At 38.4% G+C, this 24,446-nt stretch overlaps 1 protein-coding gene across 13 annotated transcripts in view; it reads right to left on the bottom strand.

Moving 5' to 3' along the window:
- syngap1b (synaptic Ras GTPase activating protein 1b) overlaps window positions 1-24,446 on the bottom strand; it is a 198,908-nt gene that overhangs the window by 96,746 nt on the left and 77,716 nt on the right. The window contains exon 1 of one of the 13 annotated variants that reach the window (XM_055211195.2): window positions 1,915-3,388. The exons of the other annotated variants lie outside the window; for them this stretch is intronic. The gene's annotated coding sequence lies outside the window, so the exon portion shown is untranslated. Of the gene's footprint in view, window positions 1-1,914; window positions 3,389-24,446 lie in introns of those variants that run through there. 13 annotated transcript variants of the gene reach the window in all.

Below are 24,446 nucleotides of genomic sequence, written 5' to 3'. Positions count from 1 at the left end.
GTGTAAAGTGCACTTCGAGGCACTCCTCTGTCTGAGCCACAAAGGTCTCTTTTTCTTCACTGATGAAACATACTGTCTGCTATTCACATGGTTTTTGTCAGAATACAGGGCTACTTTTCAATGACCATCAATTGATACATTTCAAACCCAGATGCAGTTGTTAGTTATGTCTTACATCAGAAGGGGGAGATTGAAAACCTGCTTGAAAACAGGCTATTTTACACTTCTGTTTGGTTCCCAAAGAAATTAATAAAAACATCTGTTTGGTCCTGTCACTTTACCCTTCAACTAAAAGACTGTGGTGAATAAGTATAAAAAAGAGTGATGCCAGCAAAACCAGGAGACATTTTTCCAAAGGACGTCTGTGCAATTGTTTCTGCTACAGTATTGTCATCTTTAAGGATGCTAACCTAAAACTGAGAGTGTTTTTTTTTAGATGTGACACTGTCAATAAAAGCAGCAAGAAACATAACACTAGAACCGCATACTAGACATACATACAAAAAATATAGTAGATACGTATTTATCTAACTACTATAGATGTAAATCAGATATCATAACAAGAGTATATATAGGTAGTGCATTTCAGGTGTTACCCCAAACACCATAAATTTAAAGTAGGGGTGCATAACGATTAATCGTGATTAATCTATAGCAGAATAAAAGTTTTTGTTTACATCATATATGTGTGTGTACTGTGTATAACTTTGTATAAATAAATACACACACACACACACACACACACACACACACACACACACACACACATGCATGCATGTATATATTTAAGATTTTTTTACATGTGTATATACATTTGTATATTTATGTATAATTTATATTATATATAAATAAAAATACTTAATATATATATTTTTCTTACATTTATACATCCATGTGTGCATATTTATATATACATAATTATTATTCACAGTTCACACACATATATGAGGTAAACAAAACTTTTATTCTGCGATTAATCGTTATGCAACCCTACACTGTAAAAAAATTTGCTGTAATTATGCAGCTGGTTGCCAGTAACTTACTGTAGAAGATAAAGACTGAAAATGTTTCATGTTCATTTAACTTTGAACAAACTGTTGCTAGTAAATAACATAAATGCAAAATCTACAGTAAGTTACTGGCAGCTAGTTGCCAGTAATACCCAGTAATACTGTAATTTCTACAGAAATATTTTACAGTATTTAAAGCATGTGATCATTTTGGCTTTACTCATCTTTTTACTTAAACACCACATTAAGTACAGTCAGCGTTTAGCAGAATTTATGCATACAGGTTTGACTTAAAGGCACAGCTCACCCAGAAATGAAAATTAGGTCATGATTGTGTCTTTTTAAAGCTGTATAAACTGGTTTTGCTCACATTTGTATGTTACTATGGATAAAAGTGTCTGCTAAATACCTATTTTTAAATGTAATGTAAATAGAAAGTCAACGAGAGGTCATAGAGGCAAGTCAAGTTCGGAAAAACACCCAAAAAGTTGTCTATGCATGCAACTTAAATAATATATACACTGTTTAAAAGGTCCTAAAATGTACCATTTGTATACATTTGGTACCAATATGCACCTCTGAGGTACTAATATGAACTTCTTAGGTCCAAATCTGTACTTTTTTGCAAGGGTACCATGCCAGTGACAGCTGGGGTACACATGTTGACCATTTTTTTTCTGATAGTGTACAGATGTTTTAAGAGGAAAGAATCAATTCAAATTCTCTTTTGTGTTCCACAAAACAATAACGGCATAAATGACTGGAATAGTCTGAATAAAAACTTCTCATATTTGGGTAAACAACTGGACATGACCCATTAAAATTTGAAGAGATGAACTAAATCAAGTAAGTGTGTGTGTTTTAAAAAGTGCAGATCTTGGAAGCGTGTACTGAAGGTTCCTACCTACAATAGAAATGTAGCTGTATGGGACAGCACAATTCCTTATTCCGGATGAATTATTCAGGATCCAGGAGCAATGTCAAGCCACCGAATTGTTCAAACTGTCTTCCTCCAAGCATGTTCCAGCCTTTGTTTTTAAGTCACTTGCTTCTGCTGAACTTGAGAGTAATTCCTTTCCCACACTAGTTCAGGTTCTCCTTCTCTATACGTCAACAGTAAGATGGACGGCCACACCTGTACTTTAAGCATGTTTGCTTGTAGTCATGAAACTATATGCACTATGCTCTTAAAAGCCTGTTAACATCTGATAAATCGTTAGATGAATTATTAATTGATCTCTTTACTTGCAATCCCTTGTCTGGTTGTATATGCATAAGCTATTTATTTATATTTAGGCTAATTTGTTTAATATTACTTTGAATGAAGTTAATAATTAGATTACGTATTTCACTTTACCTACACGTCTAACTATAGATTAAATATGCAGCCTAAATGTATTTACCTACAGTGTTATAAGCCAAACTATTCTGCGATATTAATTGAAATATTTACAGGAATGAATCCGGAGTGTTAAAGTGTTAGAACAGTTTGTACTCTTGTGTCTTATTTTGCCATCTTGTCTCAGTCACTCTCTCCAGCCCTGCAAGCGGCTGATCCTTAGCAGAGCGCCTGATGGAGAGCTCCGGGTCCCCGCCGCGCTCACCGATTCTGAACCGACGAGCCGCTTCCCGTCTGCCTTTACCGCGGTAACCAGCACCAAATCTGCGGCGAAACTCTCTCATGTTTTACTTCAGCAATATTTATAAGCGCCGTTTAGCGTTTTAGTTGAGCTATTACTATTTTGAATCCATCAAATAACTTTCCCGATAAAACGGAGCGCATGCATGACTCCAAACGCGTTTATACAAAGCTTACACTTCACAAAGACGCAAAAACGCAAGCTTTTGATTGCAAATGTGTAAAAATATATGTGTCTATGTGTAAAGCGTGTGTATGTGTGTTTGATGGAGACGGTAACACTGATGCGTAATAATCCTCCGAGCGCGTAAAGTTCAAGCGGTTAAAGACGCGGCTCTCGGTTTTATTACTCCTTTTATCTTATTCTGATGCATTGATCGTGATGAATCAAAGGTGCAAAAACGACGATCCCTCCTTTCAAAAAGGCGACGAGGTCATTGAATGAGGACGTAAATGCGCATCCGAAATGGCATTGCATGAGCGAAGGCGGAGAGCTGGAACTCCTTGTCGTATTCCGGAATATTTCCGCTCGTATCCACTCGTACATTCAAGACGCTGAGCAGTAAGGCAACGCATCCTTTCAGACAACTGTCCCTTCCTTTACTGCGCTCTCACTCTCCAAGCCGAGAAGAGAGGAGGAGAGGGAGCAGAGCTGGACATGGGGGTGGGGTAGAGATGGGATCTGATGGAGAGAACTTCATGTAAAAGCCTGGGGCAAACCATCTCTCTCTTTCTTTTTCTCCCTCACACACACACACACACACAAATACACACAAGCACTGGTGTGTGGATGTGATGCTTGCAGGCAGCCGGTGAGTGGAGAGGCTTCTGTAGAGGCAGGTTATGTGGGAGGAATGTGTGTAATTACACAACTACACAAACTGAAGACAAATGACAGTGTAGATTAAAGTGTGAGAGTGCATGTGCAGAACAAAGAAACACCATTACCTGTATGTTATCTTTGCATGCTGTTTAACTGCATCACTACAGTTTTTCATTTTCTAAACTAGAATAATGCAAGAGATACCAGTCTCTGCAAAACTTGATGCTATGCGTGTGGTTGCCAGGATGTTGCTATACGGTTGCTATAGTCCTGATTGGTGCATTGCTACATGCATGTGGTTGCTATAGCATTGCCTGGTGGTTGATAAGGTGTTGCTAAGCAGTTGCTAGGGTGTTCTGGGTGGTTGGTTACTGACTAAAGTTGACAAGCTCACACCTAATGATAGATATGACTCAGGTTTTTCATTCAGAGTCTAATGGAGCGTCCACACTGACGATAATTACAACTATATTAGCGTCAACAGAGTTTAGAGTTAATTGTAAACTCACATGTTGCAGTGTTACAGTCACAAAACTGGATGCAGACGAACTGTTGCTATATGTTTTCAATGTCGAACATCTTTCCTCAAATTTTGACTGCAGACGCTGGATGCTCTGAAGCCTGAAGGTGCCATGCAAAGCATATATTATGCCAGACTGCTTATACAAATATGTATGTATTATGTCCCACTCAAAAACACCACTTTCTGACCACTACCGTCTTTAATTTGTACACTTAAAACCCTGTGCCACAATTAACAATGGCTAAAGAAAAATTATGAATCCACCAGAGATAACATATGGCAGTATGTTTTATCATTCATCAACTGAAAAATAATCACTCTTAAAATGATCCCAACAATATACTTCCAAAGGCATATTTTCTTCCCCCCTCATTTTCTTCCCCTAAATTCCCCATAAGTGGAATAAAATAATTTTTTTTTATTTTTTAAACCATTGTCGCATGGGTTTGGTGTTAGATTTGGGATTTGTTTAGGATGTAATTTAATATTGGTTTCTCCATGTTTTGTCTATTTTTAAACAAGGTCGCTTGGAGTTGGGGTTAGAATTGGGGTTTGGTCATTTTATGTAACAAAAAGTTGTTCTAACCCCAAACCCAAGCGACAATGTTAAAAAAAAGAAAAAAAAAGAGAAACCAATATAAAACGTCACAAAAAGATGCACTGTATTAAGTAAACAGGGAAGACTGGCATATCATATGCATGCAAAATTGGAATCGGTATGCTATTTATACACAAATCATGAGAATGGGCTGATATTAACAGATATACAGACATTAATGTAACAACAAAATCGATGTGCAGTTGGGTGAAGGTCCTCAATCAGGAGAAGGTGCATTCTTCTCAAAATAGATTATTAAAGGGTCCCAAGTTTTGTAAAATGTTCTGGATGAACTGATTTTATTCCGTTTATAGAAACATCAATAAATCATTAAGTAAGGGATAATGTAGAGGCAGCCGGTAGTTATCGGGAAATAAGCCCCGTCTTGTATCATACTGAAGGGGCTTATTTCCCAATAACTACCGGCTGCCTCTACATTATCCCGCTTATTACACGGCTACTTGCCACATAAGAAAAAAAATGGACATGAATATGAAACATTTTATTGGCATATTTGTTTTAAATTAACATTTTTATCCTTCCACGAAACTTTGCACAGATGCATAAAATAATCGTAATACCTTATTAAGATCCTCTGCTTCATACTTGTCTGTCTCCATTTTTTCTCTTTTAGCCAGTCTTTGAGAAGTTTTAATGGCCATTCTGTATTTTTGTGAGTGTTGGCTTCGTAGCTGTCATGCTCTATTTTGTCAAGTTCAGTCTCAGTAAGCTCTCTGTGTCTTGTCGTTGTTCGTTCTTCTATCCACTGTTTAAATGTTTTGTTTTTTCCGTACATGTTAAAATTAATGTCAAAATGTTCCATTCTTAATTGTGGTTGTCCAGTGTTTGTCACAAGATGGTGCCAAAGAGTAATCTTTGTTGGCGCGGAGGGATTTAAAACATACAAGTAGCGCCGGCTATGCGTTATTACTTTGGAGCGGTTATTATTTGAAAAGAACGAACCTGCAAATGTCTCAACTGACCAATCAGAATCAAGCATTCCAGAGAGCCGTGTAATAAACCTAAATAAAAATCTGGTTTGATCCCAACGATATTGTTCATCTTTATCGTTAGTTGTGGCATGAACTCTGGACTATTCTCTTTAATTTAAAACGATTTCTTTAAATACAGTGAGGAAAATAAGTATTTGAACACCCTGCTATTTTGTAAGTTCTCCCACTTAGAAATCATGGAGGGGTCTGAAATTGTCATCGTAGGTGCATGTCCACTGTGAGAGACATAATCTAAAAAAATCCAGAAATCACAATGTATGATTTTGTAACTATTTATTTGTATGATACAGCTGCAAAAAAGTATTTGAACACCTGCACAGCAAAATCACCAGTGTTAAATCTACACTCCTGGTGTTTCCCATATAAACTCCAGCTGTGTAGATTTAACACTGGTGATATTGCTGTGTGTCTATCAGCTAGAATTCTGACCCTCAAAGACCTGTTAGTCTGCCTTTAAAATGTCCACCTCCACTCCATTTATTATCTTAAATTAGATGCACCTGTTTGAGGTCGTTAGCCGCATATAGACACCTGTCCACCCCATACAATCACTAAGAATCCAACTACTAACATGGCCAAGACCAAAGAGCTGTCCAAAGACACTAAAGACAAACTTGTATACCTCCACAAGGCTGGAAAGGGCTACGGGGAAATTGCCAAGCAGCTTGGTGAAAAAACATCCACTGTTGGAGCAGTCATTAGAAAATGGAAGAAGCTAAACATGACTATCAATCTCCCTCAGACTGGGGCTCGATGCAAGATCTCACCTCGTGGGGTCTCAATGACCCTGGGAAAGGTGAGAAATCACCCAGAACTACATGGGAAGAGCTGGTCAATGACCTGAAAAGAGCTGGGACCACCTTTTCCAGTTGGTAACACATTAAGATGTGGTTTGAATTCATGCATGGCACGGAAGGTTCCCCTGCTTAAACCAGCACATGTCCGGGCTCGTCTTAAGTTTGCCAATGACCATTTGGATGATCCAGAGGAGTCATGGGAGAAAGTCATGTGGTCAGATGAGACCAAAATATAACTTTTTGGTCATAATTCCACTAAACGTGTTTGGAGGAAGAAGAATGATGAGTACCATCCCTACTGTGAAGCATGGGGGTCATAGCATCATGCTTTTGGGGTGTTTTTCTGCACATGGGACAGGGCGACTGCACTGTATTAAGGAGAGGATGACCGTGGCCATGTATTGCGAGAATCTGGGGAACAACCTCCTTCCCTTAGTTAGAGCATTGAAGATGGGTCGAGGCCGGGTCTTCCAACATGACAATGTCCCGAATCACACAACCAGGATTACCAAGAAGTGGCTCTGTAAGAAGCATATCAAGGTTCTGGCGTGGCCAGTCTCCAGACCTAAACCCAATAGAGAATCTTTGGAGGGAGCTCAAACTCTGTGTTTCTCAGCGACAGGCAAGAAACCTCACTGATCTAGAGAAGATCTGTGTCCAGGAGTCCCTCCTGCAGTGTGTGCAAACCTGGTGAAAAACTACAGGAAATGTCTGACCCCTGTATTTGCATTAAAAGGCTATTGTACCAAATATTAAAGGACAAGTTCGGTATTTTACACTTAAAGCCCTGTTTTCAGATTGTTTATGATGAAATAGAACGGTTTTGACTGAAATTTCGACATATGCGGCTGCCCCGAGAAGTTTGGGGTGTTTGTGTTTCACCCCCCACCTTTACAATGGGTTCCATTGTGCACCGGAACAATCCTTCCCAAAATGCACCAAACCTTCGTCTACAAAGACGTGAAACTCACCGAGTGGTCAGGGGTGTTCACTGGTATGCTCACACAAAAATCGCTGCAAAATACGCATTCCAACAGGTTTTATCGTAGTTTTTGCCAACTCCATTATTAGATGTGCTGTGAGGTACGGTATTACTCCGCACCGTGAACTTTGTTTATATTCTTGCAATTGGTAAAGGCGGATTAGCGCCACCACATGGGCTGGAGTGTCTATTATTCAAGCTCTAAGGCGTTTGGAAAAATAGGTCCACAAGTTAACAACGAATGCTAAAACAGCTGTTGGAAAGCATCTTTTGCAGCGATTTTTTTGTGAGCATATCAGTGAACACCCCTGACCACTCGGTGAGTTTCACGTCTTTGTAAACGAAAGTTTAATGCATTTTAGGAAGGATTGTTCCAGTGCACCATTAAACCCATTGTAGAGGTATGAGGTGAGAAACAAACACGCGAAAATTCTCGGGGCAGCCGCATATGTCGAAATTTCAGTCAAAACCGTTCTATTTCACCATAAACAATCTGAAAACAGGGCTTTAAGTGTAAAATACCGAACTTATCCTTTAACATTGGTTTTCTCAGGTGTTCAAATACATGTTTGCAGCTGTATCATACAAAAAAATAGTTAAAAAATCATACATTGTGATTTCTGGATTTTTTTTAGATTATGTCTCTCACAGTGGACATGCATCTACGATGACAATTTCAGACCTTTCCATGATTTCTAAGTGGGAGAACTTGCAAAATAGCAGGGTGTTCAAGTACTTATTTTCTTCAATGTATATTAAAGTTAAAATGGTAAAACTTGATACTAAGAAAAGTGAAACTGTAGTACACTCAAGCGACACAATTTCATTTTAGACACAACACTTTGCATACATCCCTGCTTGCAAGATGAGTCGATAGCATTTTGGTCTGTTTTCTGCATAAAAGCAAATTTTGTCTACGTTTTAGGAGTGCACTGCCATATACAGACGAAAAGCCACAAAACTCCAGTGCTGACTTCTGAAGTCCTTAACACATCACACCCACGTTGCATTAAAACGAGGCATATTGGGGATTTAATCGAGAGCGGTCATTTTTAGACGAAATGCTCTGTGTAAATCTATCAGCGTGACACACGTTTCTATGGCGACGAGCAAACCCATGCCTGGTCCGCAAGCCTGCGAGCATTCAAGTTAAACCATTGACGAGAGGTCGAGCTGGGCACCTGGTGCACATCTCACACCGCCTGATGATCCTCAAGAAGACCACGATTGATCCAGACCGCAGGAAATATACACTGCTAATGTGTATCTCTCATTCAAGAGCTGAACTCGCACGCATTTAATTAAAAGAGCACTATGCATTATCAAAGGCCATTTAAAATACATCTGTCTGCTGCTGAGTTTTTATTAGAACTTGAAAAGATCCTACATTTATCAGAAATCCATTTCATTTTTCACTCTTTCTCTCTGTCTCTCTTTTAAATTCCTTCTCTCTTTCATTCGTACTATCTCTCTTTCTCTCTCTCTCTCGCTCGCAGTCTGTCTGCTCTGTAATTATTTCCATGGTTACCATCAGCGATCTTAGGCTAAGCTCAAATGTCTCTTTTCTCCTTCGCATTTCTTTCAGCTCTTCAATTTGCCCGATTTTTCGTTAGCATGCAATTACACCCATCTGAGATGCTTGTTTTCTTGAAGAAACACTACAGTATCTCACATGATAGCAATAAGAGTAAATAAAGAATAAAACAAGATGTTTGCTGATGAATCACTATTCACAGTTTTAGAAAAACATCTGAATAGTATCTCAGACATTTAATGTAGTTGTTTGTGCACGGAAAAATGAAAACGCAACATTCAAGAATTTTGTAAATGTTATGCAATCATGTAATGCTAATAAATAGCCGTGGTTATTTCATTATTCAGTGGAATTATCATAACCAGCAGTGCAGAGAGTTTACAGCACAATTCAACATCACTACCGTTCATGGATAAACGGTCCGCCCACCTCCCCTAGTTTAACCACCTACTGGGATCAACACCAAACAGCAGCAAGGCAAAACTAACACACATCAGCCAAACACACTTTGTGTTTTATTGTTCGTACAATACTTTGTGTGCTCAAACCCTTGGAGTGAACAAACACACACTGAGGATCACTGTATTGCTCAGAAGTAGCTCTTTTATTGCTCAGCAGACATCATGGGTCACCCAGCTATGTTTCAGTTTTGTCTCAGATGTTTCGTATAACCTTCATTAAGAAAAATTTATCAATTAAACAAGATTACTGTCCAAATACAATATTGTTGCCATGCATTACGGGTATGCATTCTTTGTAAAGAATATATACAGTACTGTGCAAAAGTCTTATGCCACCATGCTACCATAAGATTTGTTGTTTTTGCAATTGAAAAGTGATCATATACTGTATAATTATTTCTCAGTCTCTTTATTAGAATACAAAAACAGTATAAAAGTTTAAGCTGAAGTGTCAAGTATTTAGAGTAAACTCCCATTCCACCTGAGCAATAGCAGACAGCTGCAGAATCTCTTAAACCTAAATGAAATGAAATCCTAATTTCTCATTCTAATCAAATGACTTCAGTCTCCTCAAAAAAGCTCAAGATGTGTTTCGTGCCAAGAGAGGTCACACTAAATACTGACTGACGCCTGAAGAAGACATTTGGTTTTGTTTTTAATTTTGTATAGATATTTCCCTTTTTTTTCTGTCTGTATCTTAAAAAAAGAGTGAAAAACAAATATGGATGGACATTAAAACTTTTCTAAGACAACAAAGCTGGTGATGGTGGCCTTTTGACTTTACATGAAATAATACCATTGCATTTTACCCAAACAAGTACTGTACTGTAGGCACCATAATCATGCTGCCTAGCTTTTGGAGCAGGTGTTAGAAGTGCACCTAAAGCCGCCTTTCCACTGTACACGACATTCGGACACGACTGTCGGAGTACGCCCCCTAGTGGTAGTCATAATTAAGTTTAAAGAGCACCTATTTCATTGCTAAAAAACATGTTATTTTGTATATTTGGTATAAGTGTGTTCGTGTGGTTTATGGTTAAAAAACATTATTTTCCACATACATTTTTGTAGCTCCAGATTTCACTCTCTTCCTGAAATGCACGGATTTGAAAAGCTCTGTGTCCCTGACTGGCCAGCAAATCTGTACATTATGATTGGCCTGAATACCTCTGACGTCAGTTGGAAATGTGATGCTCCTTACCATGTTTGAAAGATTTGCACACAGTGCAATGCTGACATGAGTTAACTTACAGGCTGTGGGTCCGAAGTGGGAGGAATTATGTTAAAGCAACACTATGTAGTTTCCTTGAAAAAATGACTTACAGCTCCCCCATGTGGTTGAAAAGCGCAACAGTGCCTGGTATCAGACACTCTTCTGCAGGCACCGCCACTTTCAGAGTGTGCTTGTAGCAGCTAGGAGGCTGCTCAGGTTGCAGCAACAGTACAATTTGTTCAGTTAAAAGTTGTTGTTTCACTGAAATAATTTTAGAGACATTATTTAAAGGTAAAAAAACTTCATAGTGTTGCTTTAATGTCGGTCTTGTCTACATCACCAATCCCAGGAAGTAAACTGTTGCCTACAATCCGTGTGTTTGTTGTAGTCCAAGAAAAGAGATTTACGTTGGTAACTATAACTCGCGTCATAATTTACTTTGGGGTTTGTACCTTTTGCATATTGTTAACATGTACTAATACACACTTACACACCAAAAGAAATGTAAAAATGTGAATCAGACAATAGGTGCTCTTTAAGTTTAATCGTAAATCCATGCCAACATGGGAGAGAAGCTCATTCGAACGCAAGAGCCTTCCATCTACCAATATTCACCATAGTGGAAAAAAATAAATGAATGCAAATGAATGAAACAATAAACAGCTATGAATATGACAAATATGTTTTGAGAGAACATTAAAATAATAACATACACATATTAAATGAATAGTGTATTACTTTTCAGTAATCAAAGTTTTTTTTAAAGAATAACTAAACCATAATCTGTAAGAATGGGGCTTTATTAGTGCTGTTCATTGATTTGAGTATTTTTTTTGACATTTGGGTATAAAGTGTTTCAATGCTACAATATATAGTGTGAAAACGTCTGAGTGCTGCCCTCTTCAGGTTGAACGTTGGCTACTGCAGTTGAATTTTCATGTTGGATGTTGCGGTACTACGTGACGAAAGCGGTACGACGTGACGTAAGCAGGTTCAAGCTCACCACGCCCTTGTTACAATCTCACCACACTTGGTGCGAGCTCAGTTCGTCTCCTCTATCTCCATTGGGGTCTGCCCACTTTTCTTGCATTTTTCAAATATTGCCAGTGGGCGGAGTCAGGCTCTGACCAGGGGTTTAGTTACTCTTTAAAGGATTCAAATGTTACTGAAAAGGGGGTCGCACGCCGGCCGCGCAGCTCAGCGTCGCGATAAGTCGCGTCTAGGACAACTCGGAGGTATCGTAAACCGGAAGTGCACATTAAATAGCGCGAGCTTGGTCAGATAGCGTCTACTTCAAAATGCAAAATATACGTTAGCAGCCAATGTTAATCATTAATGATTTGGGACAAATATGATGTTATTTAATGTTAAACTAAGTGAGTGGCGGGACAGGGATTTAAGCAACATCCTGAGTCTTAGCTGGGCGGCGCGGACAGGTGCCACCTATCGGCGCCGGTGTGCGTATACTCATAGAAAGCAATATGTTCAAGTTTTTTCCATAGAGAATTAAAGGATGGTTCAATGGTATTTCATGAATTCTTACTTATTAACACAGTTATAGAGTTGTTTCCTCATGCTAAACGTAGGCAAAGTGTCAAAAAAGCAGCTGGGCGTGTTACAGAGCATTTCTCTGCCGAATGCATTTCGCCAAGGTTCGTACAAGTTTCAGAAAGTTTTTTCGATTACGGGTCCAGCATCCGCAGATGGTCGTCACCTCACGCAACCACTTTGCGACTCTTTATAGAGAATTAAAGGGGTGGTTCAATGGTATTTCAGGCATTCTGACTTATTAACACTGTTTAAAGGGATAGTTCGGCCAAAAACGATATTAAACCCATGATTTACTCACCCCCAAGCTGTCCCGAGTTGCATATGTCCATCGTTTTTCAGACAAACACATTTTCGGATATTTTAGAAAATATTTTAGATCTTTCTGTTGATTAAATGTAATGTTACGGGGTCCAGCCATAGTCCACGACCTTCAAGTCCCAAAAAAGTGCGTCCATCCTTCACAAATTAAATGCAAACGGCTCCAGGATGATAAACAAAGGTCTTCTGAGGGTAATCCGTGCGGTGTTGTTGTAGAAATATCCATATTTAAAATCTTATTAACGTAATTAACTACCTTCCGGTAGCGCCGCCATCTTAGTATCATATGCATTCAGGATGAGAGCTTACGCAGCGTACAAAGGTTCTCTGCTGCTGCTCTGTGCCCCCGCCCTCCGAATTTGTCATATGTCACTAAGAAAAGTGCGTACACTACGCTAATACTCTCTCCTGAGTCTAAGATGGCGGCGCTACCGGAAGGTAGTTAATTACGTTAATAAAATTTTTAAGAGTTTAAGAGTTGTTTCCTCATGCTAAACGTAGCCAAAGAGTCGTTGGGCGTGTAACAGAGTATTTCTGTTCCGAATGCACTTCGCCAGGGTTCGTACAAGTTTTGGAAAGTTTTTTTTTCGATTACTGGTCCAGCTGACTTTCAGAGGTTTTTATATGTATCACTTATTTTTATCTGCACTTGCTCTGGCAAACCCTGCCCACCCGTCAATCAGCGGGAGACGCTAGAACCTACAAACATTACATCACGCGACAGCTTTGTTTCATTTCAAAACTCAACAATAGCACGAAAGAAGAAGTGTGTTTTTGGATGCAAGGGGAAGAAAGTCAACCTTATGGAAACAATGGATATAGTTTATTATCAGGGTTAGCAGCAGAGTTTTGCGTGTGTGTTTGATGTGCGGGATTTCATTGAAAAGTCCCAACCGGGTCATGAGTTGCATGCGGTAAGTAAGACTTTTGTCTTATGTTTCTAAATAGGTGGGTGCATATTATATAAATGACACGAACATGTAATGAATCATAAGTTAAACAATATATATCTGGAATAAATCTGGTTAACGTGGCTTGGATAATTTGGTTTTTGAAGAAATAGATGAGAAGTTCCTATAAAAATCTCTGACTGTTTAGCAGTCTTTGATATGTATTTAAATCTGAGCAACTTTGAGACCTCATCTCAGACCTTTTTAAGATCTGCTCTGAAAAGATGCCACTGCTGAGTTGTATCAAACCATAGTTGGGTCAGCTTTGGACAAACCCAACCGGTGGGTTAACATGATCATTATTTAGGTAAATTTAACCCACTGGTTGGGTTTGTCCAGATGTGCACCAGCCATGAGTTGAAACAACCCAGCCTTGAGAGGCAAAGCTGAGAAGCTGGAGACTTCACCATTTCCCAAACCTCTTGTTTTCCATTATAAACAACTAAGCAGACACTAATCACTGTTGAAGTTTGTTAGCTTCACTGGTTCCTCAAACTATAAGTACAAACAGAATTTAACCCACCACGCACTGTTCATCATATGGAAACTGTATTCATAAATCAAACAATATGCTTATTTCTTCCTCCACCCGGTCATGGTTGCAACACTAATGTAATCTCTTTTTCTCCGTAAAAAGGTGCATTGCACTGGATTATGTAACAAGCTCTTTGTTCCAGCTCATTTTGAATCCAAGCAAGCAAACAAGCAATGTAAAATACCAAAGGGACATCATTCGAATAACTCTTTGACCACATGGCTTTATTATCATTTCGTTTAGTGTCGGTTCAATTCTCACCCATTCTTAGTCTCGATACCCAAAATACCAAAAATGGGCTGGATTCTTGCGGCGACTATGGTCCTGTCCCAAATGGCACACTCTGGACTTGTGGTCCTCCTCAGAGTCCACACTTTGATGACATCAGGTAGTCCAGACTTTAGGGACCCTTAATGCAAGTCCACGTGGGTGCAACGGAGTCGTATTTTGGGACAGACTCGAGCGTCACACCGGAAATAGGTAGAGAAGTTGCCCGTCAGTGTGAGCTCCTCCCTTCCGTCGTCTGATTGGTCTGATTGCTCTTTCGCAAGGACTTCTGGGTTGCTGCAGTGCGGGCTTCGCTGAAGACCGCATCAAGGGGGCAAAGGAGGCGCTGATGAGCACACTTCAAAGCGTAAAAAATGACAGATGGGACACCCTACGGACTCGTGGACTAAGCGAGCACGCACAATTTAAGGCCACGAGACCGAAAGTCCACATGAAGTGCGCCATTTGGGACAGGGCCTATGAATTCTTGCACGAGTGTCTAACCAATGAGGATCCAGATCTTGACCTTCCTAAGCCTCAAGAAGAGGGCATTATTACTCTTGACCTTTGCACACACTTTGTGTTTTTTTGCGACTGTCATTTGAAATCAGTTCATGACAGACAAAATGATAATAAAGATGATTTCAAATGTATTTGTAAAATATGCAAAGTGTTAAAAGTGCTATAGAAATATACCAAATTGATAAAAAATGAATTGAAGATGACATGCATTAATATCACTGCAACAAGAAAGGACAGAACTGACAATTGATTTGAGACAAACAGATCTGACAAGTATATTAAAAGATCAATGTGCCAGTCTGATGGTCCAAATGTTAAATGCAATGTGAAATGCAACAGGATATTCAGTGATAACATATTTTATAACATGCAACAGTGAATAGTGTACCAAAAAAGAAATTGGATTCAATTGTGATTTCATTCAGACTTTAACATTTATCAATAAAGGTGTCAGGCAGAAAGCAGGTTTAAAATGACAGGTGAGATAAAGCAGGATAAACAGACTGAGCAAGAGGAATGATACAGAAATGAGGACACACTTGAAACGTGTGCCACCTGGCTAGGCCCTGCGCCAACAATGTTGTGTCAACTGGCAGTGCCACGCGAATGCACGTGCGAGCATGCACAAGTGAAGACATTGTCTTGCAATAACGTTGACAACTTAAAAGCACAAATAAACACAAATTAAAAACAAGCAACTCAATATACATATGCGTGCATGCGCGACTGCTGTCACACGCACCCACAGACATTAATCTGTTTTGGCATGACACCCGCAGTGGAGCTGTGGAAGTGATTCTCATGCAGCCTTTTGCACAGCGATTCTGAAGAAAGTAGAAATCGGTGGCACCCCGACAGCCCCTTCATACCCCCTCCCGAAAGGATCTGCACCAGCAGGGCCGCAGTGCTGCGAGCACATCATCATTTAGAGCGGTAATGGCTGTAGTCTCAATGATGGAGGAAAGCAGCTGGAGAGACTATAGGCTGTGTCCTGATTTGCCAACTTGTACTATGCTGTAAAAGTATCTACTTTATGTCGCTATTCCAATACCTGGTGAGTTCACTTTTACCACTGACTTCTACAGAACCGGTTATCACAACCACTTTATAAAAAATATTGTTATCAAATATTGATACAGACTACTAGATCGTAGACCTAGTTAACGTTCTGACACAGGCTACACATCACTCATTTCTGGTTTACTTCCCTCGAATCATTATTCTTCATTTAGTTTTGATTCATTTACGCAACGCTATCGAGAAAAGAAGCAGTTGTGTGACTTTAGAGCTGCGCTGATGCGTTTGCATAATGATGCATGTTATAACGTATAATTAATGCAAGCCAAATTGAACTCTTCTGGAATTTTCTTATCAGCATCTTGGTGATCCAAACTGTACAGAGAAATCACAGATTTTTAAGCAAGTTTCACAGAAAAATTGTACAAAATTTAAAGGGATAGTTCACCTTAAAATGACAGCATTATCATTATATACACTTCCTCTTGTTGAATGTCTTTCTTTGTTCTTAAGAACCCAAATGGGTGGTTCTCACGAAATCCAGACTTAGAAGGTGTCCAGCATCAGATTTGATAAAAAGCCCTTGAAGCCATTTTATTTTTGCACATATAAGATTAAGGTCTGAACTTACTATAAGCATTATTTTTAGAGAATTAAAAAAAATATTTCCTATAGAATTATTTACATTTTTTAGATTATCATTATCAAAAATTATCATTACCGCAACATCATATTACATTAAATATGTGCATTTACAACTCATGTTTCGGTAATGCGGCTTTCACATAGGATGCGGTGTGCGCTGCGCTGCGCTATGAAACCCATTCATTTCAATGGCTTGCGCCGCGCGAGGGGGATTTTTTGTTGCGCCAAGCAAAGCGCGAGCGCAGCGGAGCGCAGCTTGCGCTCACGCCGCGGTCAAAGTTCAACATAGTTTAACTTTTGCGCTGCGCTCTGTGACGATTACCCGCGCGGCCAATAGAAACAGGGCATCCAAACAAGCAAAATGGACGAAAGCTTATACTCGGGATTCTAAGGGCTTTATTATACAAGTTTATGCTCCTACAGAGACATCGGAAGGAAAGCCGTCTCATGGAAACACGTAGCAATTCAAGTTGGCATGTCAGGTGTGTTTTAAGTCAAGCAGCTTGTTGTAGGTATGCTTAAAGTTACGTGAAATGGAGACGAGCAACATCAGTCTCTGTATTCCTCGTCGACTATTTAACGCAAATATAAACACTGTAGTAATTTATTGAAAACCCCGCCTACTTTGGTCTGGCCATCAGAGCACAAATCGCTTGGCTGCGCCGAACCCAGCGGCGAGCGCAGCGCACACCGCATCCTATGTGAAAGCCGCATAATGAGAACTAAAAAGTTGTCTAGGTACTATGACAAACAAAATTAGATTTTTTAATTGTAAATATTTCCATGTCAAAGAACCCAAATCCAGTCATGGACACGTTGCGGTAATTAAAATGTTCTACCTTAAATGTGGAAAAAACAACAAAATTAGTTTGTATGATGTCATTTGAAATCATGTGCAAAATAGTACATGAAGAGATTTTTGTAACTGTATGCTTCTTGTTTTGATAGCATTTACTTTTTTATCAAATGTTTCATGACACGTCATAAGTCAAATTTCGCGAGAATCACCCAAATGCTGATTTTTTTTTACATTTTTTAACATTTAAAAAAACAAGTGTTGTTTTGATTACCATGAGTGGATGGTTGCCACCTCTTCAAGCTTTAAAAGTACCCAAACGTATAGGGGAAAGCAGGGACGAATATACAATTTTTCATATATATAATTTTATAATGTAATTTTGAACAAATTTAAACTTCAGTATAATTTCACTTTGAACATAAGTAGTGCATTGTTAGTTTGGACGAAAGTAACACATTGGGTCAGAAGTAACACAACAGTACAAGATAGATTTTTGTGTTACACTTGTTTTTAGTCACTGAAAAAAATGATTAATTCAATTTACTAAATTTGTTTAATGTAAGTGGTTGCAATAAATTTATTTAAGCTACATTTAAACAAAAGTTCTTCATTTTATTTTACTTTACTAATATTTTTTGTTTAAATGTAGATAAATTGATTGCAACCACTTACCTTAAAAATATTGAGTAAATTGAATGAATCATTTTTTTCAGTGTATACACGTCTATGACCTTGCTAATATTTAACTGCAAACATATTTTGTTGTTTATCTTTGCAAAAATAATTAAATTACATTTTCATTTTAAATTACAGTTTCATCAAATGTTTCGAAAGCAACCCAACAGTACACTCTAAAAAAACAAACGGTGCTATATAGCACCAAAACTGTTGATTTGAATCGTAACCATAGAAGAACCGTTTTTAGTGCCATATAGCACCGGTGAAGCACCAGTGAAGCACCTGTGTAGAACCATATAGGGGCCATATAGCACCACTGTAGCACCACATTTGATTCTACAGTACATAGCACTATATGGTTCTACACAGGTGCTTCACCGGTGCTTCACTGGTGCTATATGGCACTAAAAACGGTTCTTCTATGATTACGAGCAAAGAACCACTTTTGGTGCTATATAGCACCGTTTGTTTTTAGAGTGTACAAACTTGAATTGTTGAAAATAAAACATTTTTTCAACAGTATGAACACTATAAAATTAAATTAAATCAAATTAGAATGACATATATTATCAACATAATGCAACAGTATTAGCAGCGGGACAAAAGTATCAAGTTTTACTTTCGACCTGACAGGAACTTCTGACGTTTAAACCCGATTTACTTTTATTTTGAAAAACTCTGGGAATGCAAACTTCAGGATGTGTTAGAGCACTAAAAAACCTGTAGATTGATCAGTACTTTAACACACAAAAAATGAACGCATTACTTACCATGGTTGAAAACAGCTTTCCAGACCTACACACGCAAAATAATGGCGAAATGTAGTCAGGGCTCGGCGAAAACCGCTTTGTTATTTTCGTCCCACGTTACTTTCGCCCCGGTTCTCCCCTTGTCCATTCGACTCTCATGTCATATGTTTTAAGTGTCCTAACAACAAGAAAAATGTCTTTAGGTCACTTCAAATATATGAGACAGGTCGAGTGGGTACCTATTTAACACAATTGGGTCCTTTTAAAGCTTGAAGGGTTTTCTGATTACTATGTGGATAGTGGCCTTCGCTTTTTAAGCTTCAAAAGGACACAAAAGTACCCCATTCAACTCGTGCCATATAGTTTAAGCCTTCCTGACAACAATAAAATACAAAATGTCTTCAGGTCACTTAAATATATGAGACAAGTTGAGTGGTTACTTATTTAACACGTTTGGGTTCTTGAAGGGTTTTCTGGTTACTATGGGAGTGGATGGTGTCTTGGTCACCATCCACTCAATAAACGAAAACCCAAAAAGTTTTTTTTTAATATGTGCATTTGGGTTCTGCAGAACAAAGAAAGACATGGGAGATCAAACAACATAAGGGTGAGTTAATAATGACAAAGTTGAACTATCCCTGTGATTTATGAGTAAAACATTGGAAAAATCTGCCAATGAAGTCACTTGGAAAACCAAGTGAAACATAAGTTATGTCAAAAGTCAATTCTGCTGCTGAAAGGATATGTGTAGAAAAAGAATATAAAAATGAAAAGATATTTAATCCCTCAACCCTTTAACAACAGCATTTGTGTTTAATGTGATAATGGAGCAGTTGGTCAAATGCAACATAATGAGCCAATTAGTCTCTTTATCAGACCTTACAACAAGAATCATTTTTTTACTACACGTACAAGATCATCCATCCAAAGCTCAGATATACTGCAAATTTTCTCGCTTTAACACAGCAAAATAATGTTTTCAGTCAATTCTTCCACAAGCGATTGATCCACAAGAGATGTGAAGCTCTGTGCTCTGTATGTCAACAGTTGTCTAATTGGTCTCTCTCCTAAAAAGACATTTTAGGAGAGACAAAAGCTGATACTTAAAATTAAACAAGTCTCCTGTGCTTTGAACGAGCAACATCTGAGTAATACATTTTGACTCATAGAAAGCATGCAATGATAAAATGTATAAAAAAATATATATCTGCACTGTCACTTTGGTTAAAAGCATCTGGCAAACGTATTGTCTATCATCTCTATTCACTTGGCTTCTGGGCTCAAGGTAGGAGAGGAAATATTGCTTGGTTTTAGCCTCGACATATTGTTTTCTAACTGAAAGGTTGACGCTAGCAAGGGTGGCAATAAAAACAATGATAAAAGCAGCAAATGTTATTGCACATTATGAATAAAATCTAACCAATTAAAACATACAAAAACAAAAAATATTAGATACATTTTATTCAATTTGTCATTTATCCATATGTGAAATTAGCCAAATGCTGACAGTATTATACAGATTGTGCAGACGGCATTAAAATCCAAATGAATTCATCAAAAAGCGCAATGTTCTCCCATGTTTTATAAGACACCTGAATATATCAACATTAAGCAGTAAAGACAAGGGCTCTGTTTTAATATCTAGTCACTTGGATATGTCGGCAGGATTTGAATGCATCAGATATGCGCATAGCTCACCAGCGGACTAATACCAAACCAAACTCCATTTAACGCAAGTCATTTTACTTTCAATAAACTTCTATCAACTTAAATCCAGAAACTGGATTTTTTATTGTCAACACTACAAAAAGATGTTTCAAAGTAGCAAAACAGTCACAAAACAATGACATCATTAATTTTGCTTTACTGGACTTCCATCAGAGATATTGGATATAACAAGACTCAGCAGCATTTCTATTACTATGAATATGAGAATAATGCATTGCTCAATATTGCCACTTTGGTAACGCAAGTCCCGCCTTCCAGTTAAAAAAAACAATCAATAAAGGCTGATGATTCTCTAGGGGAGGGGCTCTATACATTGTGGTGTGAGGTGGAGGTCTTCACCGGTCCATTAGATCCTAAAACCCGAGGTCCAACTAAGATCCGAGCGGGTTCGGGTCTAAAAGTTTCATTTGTGCCTCAAACACGGGTTGGGTATAATATTAGCAACATCAGGGGCTCTATCTTACACCCGGCGCAATGCAGCGCAATGCGCGACGCAAGTGTCTTTTGCTAGTTTCCACCCTAATTTTCACGTTTAGCGCCGCGTTGTTTAAATAGCAAATGCATTTGCGCCCCCTTTGCGCTCATGGGCGTTCTGGTCTGAAAAACGAGGTGTGTTCAGGCGCATGTTGGCGCGTTGCTATTTTGAGGCAACTAAAATAGACTACGCCATTGACCAACAAAAACCTGGTCTAAAGTCTAAAGTCAATGGCGCAATATGTTTTATGTTATTTAAAGAGCGCATTAGTAATATGCGCCTATAAACGGGAGGACAACGCGGGTTTGCTTATCACAAAGTACATAAATGCGCAGCAGCACAAAAATGCTTTTAAATATGAAAGATTAAAGGATTGAATTTAAGAGATTATTATTGAGTCTCTTGGACATATTTATAAATCGGGACTGATTATGAGACGTTAGAAGGCGCAAAGAGCTGCTTTACCTGCAGCCTGATAAGTAAATAAATGCTTTTCTTTAAACAAATGCGTATGTTTTTAAATGTTTTTTTTTTTAATGCTACCTCACGGATTTATTGTATATGATGTACCTGTGGATATGGCGAGATGAGAAACATTTGTAAGTAATGCTTAAAAAAACTCTTTGCTAAAAAAAACCGCTGTCCAAAGTGCTGAAACGTGAGGAGAGCCGTTTGTAATTTCTTTATCTCCTGTTTGTTACAAATAAAGTATTTTTACAGTACAAACCTTATCTTACATACTTGTAAATTATTTTTTGATGATATTGGATAGCCAATCATTTAAAGCAATTACAAGCCTGCTTTTTACTTCCATGACTAAAAGAAAACGGGTTTTAAAGGTTTTAATAAAAAAAATAACAATTTCAATATAAGGGAAAAACAACACAATTATTTAACATTAATCTTAAACTGGGGATCTTCTACCTCCGCTTAGTTTTTCAGTTTACAAAGTCTGTCATCTAAATAGGGATTAGACATAGCGCCAGCGCAACTTGCTTTTAAAGGGAATGAGAGCTGTGACTCTCATTGGTTTACTGCACGTTACGCCCAAAATACTCCCATTACAATAGGACCTACCCTTTTCGGCCATGCGCTCGGCGCAAAAACGATTTTTCCCGTCGTTAAAATAGCAAAAGTGGATTCGGACACGCCCATTTAGACGTTGCGCTGTGCGCTTTAGACAATGCGCTTAGATCGTTAAAATAGGGCCCCAGGTCTCTGTAATTTAAAATGAATGTGTTTTTGCCAAACAGACCCTAGAAGACCCAACTATCTTGCATGTGTGCATAAAATGCTTTTATAACCCCTCCTCTGTTTGGCAAGAGCGCTTGCGACGTCACGTGGCTGGTGGTAGGTTAATTTTCATTGAGCCAGACCTGTCAATCAATTTTGAATGCACATTTTAGCAGTTACCTTGGTGTCGTCGTCAGATAACAAATGAAAATAAATGGAGCAGAATGACAAATTGGTTTCGAGGCCACCGGGGTTTCTTTCTGTATTACACAAGTCAGTGCCATTTACTCTTGGGTCCAGTTGGTTTAAAAAAAATGCTACTGGGTCGGACTCAGGTGTAATTTTCTTGGGTTTTCTCGGGTTTCTTTGGGTCGGGCCTTTAAAAAAATATTTAAGCACCTCTAGTTCGGGTAAAAAGTGATTCAGGTCATTTTGGATCGGGTGCATTTCTTTGGACCCTAGAAGACCTCTATTGCGAGGCACTTGCCAACCTGTGCACATGCGCAGTATCTGAAATGAACTCTAAAAAATGTGTTAAAGCGCAATTTGAGCTTGAAGGAAGGTCACCCAATAATAAAAATTCTGTCTTCCTAGACTCACTCTCAAACCGATTATGAGCCCCATTGGAAGTGGGGCTCATAATGGAAGTCAATGGGGCTCATGATCGGTTTGGTTTCAAACAAAATATCTTCCTTTGTGGTCATCAGAACAAAAAGTAATTCAAACAGGTTTGTAACAACATGAGAGTGAGCAAATGATGACAAAATTTTAAATTTGGGGTGAACTATCCCTTTAAGAAACAAAAGTTATGGTACAGTTAATGTTAGGTTTAATTGTTTGGTAAGAAATATGTTGTTTAATTGTGATTTTAGCACCTAATTTTAGAGATACCTGTCTTTCCACATTCAAGTAATTAGGACTTTAGTCTTGCATGACTGAAATAACTGCTGGGGGGCGTTGCAAATATGGCCTCCTAGTGGCACAACCTTCCTAAAGGGACTTCCATACTCGGCAAATCATGTTTTCCATTCATTTCTCTGTGAGTCTGGAAGACTACAGTATTTGTAAGATGCTCAGAGTTGGATGAGCGCTCCAAATCGGTCACTTCCATTTCAGTAAGGATGTTGCCTTAAAAGGCACCTGATCGTAGACAGCAGGTTGTGTAGGCAGCAATGCAGTTTTGTACCAGAGCCAGAAGATTTAAACAAACTCTTTTTAAGTAAAGGTAAAATAAATACAGCTGTAATAGTGAGTAAGTAGGGTAGGATTACACGAAATGTTGTAACTCCTTGTAAAACAAAATAACAAAATTTAAAGTGCTTTAAGAGATTAAGTGTGCAATAAACTCCAATGATTCAATGGTTTACGCAAGCAGTTGTACCCAAAGGCACCGTCCTAACTGAGGAAAATCCTCATCAGTTCAAAACGCTCTGCATAAGACATTTTATTATTATTTAACTCTGCACAAAGCACAAATCGATTCCAACATGTTAACATATTGCTATGAAGTTAGTAATCAATATTATTACAAATATCTTCTAAAATTCCTTTTAAATTGAGTTTTCTTTACATTTTAAAAGCACAAATGCATTAAAACATCTAAAAAAAGTTACTAGCACAAACATTATGAATTTATGTTTTTTTTAAAAGCATTCCCCTCTGGGTCACTTGTCAATGCCGTTATGTTCGGGTTATCCTTGGTTTCTGCTGCTGGTTTGTTTGTGCAATCCAAATGGCCTATGACATCATTATATTGATTCGAATGCAGCACTTTCACGATAGTTTAATGTTATATGCCGAACAAACTGCGCAATGCCAGATGTGGAAGTACATGTAGTAGTTTTCATGTGGAAGTATGTGGAAGTAATGACATTTGGATTAATCCCCTTTGTTGCAGCTTCTATCAAAATGGCTAATATAAATAAATGTATTACTGACCCTGACACACAAAGTTTCAGATTAATGAATTTGGTTAAAACCCTGACTTGAACACACTGAAAAACTGTAAGGGGGCCAACCAGTTGGAGAAGAAAAAGGAAATGACATGCTGTACTAAAAGTTAATGCAGAATAGTGATGGGCGATTTCGAAGCACTGCTGCATGAAGCCTCGAAACATTTATGAATCTTTTGCTTCAAATCAGTGGTTCGGAACAGGTTTCATACTGGCCAAGTCACATAAATTTAGTTGTTTCGAAAAACCGATGGTTCACCACTAGGGGAGTTGATCACAAATGACCAGTGTCTAATATGGTTAGGGGAACTCAGGTCAGTTTCATTATGCAAGTTCATAAAACATTTATCCTTCTGACTGATAACTTTACCATTTTTCCTACTTCTTGTTTATAGACAGATTTAATGACAAACATGTGCATAATTAAAAGGGGA

The sequence above is a fragment of the Misgurnus anguillicaudatus genome, chromosome 10 (genome assembly GCF_027580225.2).
Source record: "Misgurnus anguillicaudatus chromosome 10, ASM2758022v2, whole genome shotgun sequence".
NCBI classification, from domain to species: domain Eukaryota; kingdom Metazoa; phylum Chordata; class Actinopteri; order Cypriniformes; family Cobitidae; genus Misgurnus; species Misgurnus anguillicaudatus.
This window is presented reverse-complemented; position numbering and strand designations above follow the sequence as displayed.